Below are 2,969 nucleotides of genomic sequence, written 5' to 3'. Positions count from 1 at the left end.
GACATCTCCAAGACACATAGTAATCAGTCTAGCCAAAGTCAAAATGAAGGAGAAAATTCTGCAAGCAGCAAGAGGAAAGCATCAAATAACCTACAAAGGAAAGCCTGTCAGGATAACTGCAGACTTCTAAGCAGAACCCTTACAAGCCAGAAGGGATTGGGGCCCCATGTTCAACTAACTTTTTTTTAATTTCAGCTTATTATGGGGGTACAAAATTTCAGGTTGTGTATATTTCCCATGCCCCCCCATCCCCCAAAGTCAGAGCTTCAAGAGTGTCCATTCCCCAGATAGTGTGCATTGCACTCATTATGTAGGTATACACCCAACCTCTCCCCCACCCCCCACATCTGTCTGACACCCAACAGAACAACTACCAGCCTAGAATTTTATAGCCTGAAAAACTTAGTTTCACAAGAGACAGAGAAAATATCTTTTCCAGACAAGTAAACACTGAGGGAATTTGTCATGACTAGACCCACTTTGCATAAAATACTCAGAATGGCACTAAACACAAATCAGCACAACAGATTCCAACCAGTGTAAATTCACCAAAAAACAAAAACAAAAACAGAAACAGAAACTTACAACTATTATAAAACAGTACAACAAAAGATAAAACAAAGCAATAAGGGAACTAACAGGATGAACAGACCAACATCCCACATGTCAATGTTATCAGTTGAATTTAATGGACTTGAATGCTCCTCTCAAAAGACATAGGCTGGCTGAATGGATGAAAAAACACAACCAAAATACCTGCTGTCTCCAGGACACACTTCTAAACCACAAGGATACACACAGACTCAATGTGAAAGGATGGAAAAAAGTATTCCACACAAATAGAAATCAAAAGAGAGCAGGTGTAGCCATTCTCGTATCAGATAAAACAATTTTAAGCTAACAAAGGTAAAGAAAGACCAAAAAAAGGTCATTATATAAAGATAAAAAGAGCAATTAAACAAGAAGATGTAACAATCCTAAATATATATGCACCAAACAGAGGAGTTCCCAGATACATAAAGCAAATGTTACTAGAGCTAAGCACAGAAGTAAATACCACCCATCGTAATTTCCAGAGGTCCCAACACCCCATTGTCAGAGCTTGACAAATTATTACAGCCTAAAATAATAAAAAATGGACTAACAAATTCTAAATCAAATGGACCTAACAGATATTTACAGAACATACAGAATACACATTCTTCTCAGCAGCACATGGGACATTCTGCAAGACTGACCTTATTTCAGGCCACAAAAAAGGTCTCCACAAATTCAAAAAAATACAAATTATACCATGGACCTTCTCAGACCATGGCAGAATAAAATTAGAAACCAACCACAAGAGACACAAACATATATAAAGTCATGGAAATTAAACAACCTGCTGCCGAATGATTATTGGGTCAAAAATGAAATAAGACAGAAATCAAAAAGTTCTTTTAACTGAACAACAAAGAAGACACAAGACATCAAAATCTATGAAACACAGGAAAAGCATTCCTTCAGGGAAAATTTGTATCATTAAATACCTACATCAACAAGACAGAAAGATCACAAATTAACAACCTAATGTCACACTTCAAGGAACTAAAAAATGAAGAACAAACCAAATGCAAAGCCAGCAGAAGAAAAGAAGCAATGAAGGTCAGAGTACAACTAAAGGAATTAGAAAACAAAACAAAAGAAAACAAAGTAAAAACAGTAGAAAGGATTATCAAAACAAAAATTTGGTTCTTTGAAAAGATAAACAAAATCAACAGACCCCTTGTTAGATTAATCAAGAACACACGAGAAAGGACCCACATAAGCTCAATCAGAAATGAAAAAGGTGACATTATGAGTGATACTGCAGAAATATAAAACATCATCCATGAACACTATGTAAATATCTATGCATATAAAGTAGAGAATGTACAGGAAATGGATAAATTCCTGGAAGCACGCAACCCCCCAAGACTCAACCAGAAAGAAATAGAACTGCTAAATAGACCAATAACAATCAGTGAGATGGAAATAGTAATAAAAGACCTCCCAACAAGAAAAAGTACCAGGCCAGATGGATTCACAGATGAATTCTATCAGACCTACAAAGAAGACATTGTACCTATAATACAGAAATAATTTCATAAGATCAAAAAGGAGGGAATCCCCCCAACTCATTGTATGAAGGCAGTATAACCTTGACACCAAAGCCAGAATGGACATGACAAAAACAAAAACTACACACCAATACCCCTTATGAATATAGATGGAAAAATCCTCACTGAAATGCCAGCAAACCAAATTCAACAGCATATCAAAAAAAAAAAAATAAATAATCCACAAGACCAACTTGGCTTCATCCCAGCAATTCAAGGATGGTTCAACATATGTAAATCAGTAAATGTGACTCACCACATAAACAGAAACAAGAACAAAGACCATATGATCATCTCGATAGATGCAGAAAAAGCATTTGACAAAATCCAGCACCCTTTCATGATAAAAAGTCTTCAACAATTGAGGCATAGAAGGAATAGATCTCAGAATTATAAAAGCCATATATTACAAACCCACAGCCAACATCATCCCAAATGGGGAAAAGGTGAAAACATTTCCTCTAAGAACTGGAACAAGAGTAGGATACCCACTGCCACCAATTCTATTGAATATAGTGTTGGAAATCCTAGCCAAAGAAATCAGAGAAGAGAAGAATATTAAGGGTATCCATATTGGGATAGAAGAGGTCAAATTATTGCTCTTTGCTGACACTATGATCTTGTATCTATAAAATCCTAAAGATTCCACCCAGAGTGTCTGGGAATTGGTAAATAAATTCAGCAAAGTCTCAGGATACAAAATCAGTGTAAATAAATCAGTAGCATTTTCCTATACAGTCAAGATGAGAGTCAAATCAGAGACTCAATACCATTCACAGTAGCTACAAAGAAAATAAAATACTTAGGAATACATTTAACCAAGGGGATGAA

The sequence above is a fragment of the Eulemur rufifrons genome, chromosome 30 (assembly GCF_041146395.1).
Source record: "Eulemur rufifrons isolate Redbay chromosome 30, OSU_ERuf_1, whole genome shotgun sequence".
Lineage (NCBI taxonomy): Eukaryota > Metazoa > Chordata > Mammalia > Primates > Lemuridae > Eulemur > Eulemur rufifrons.
The sequence above is the reverse complement of the archived record's forward strand: the minus strand, read 5'-3'. Positions refer to the sequence as shown.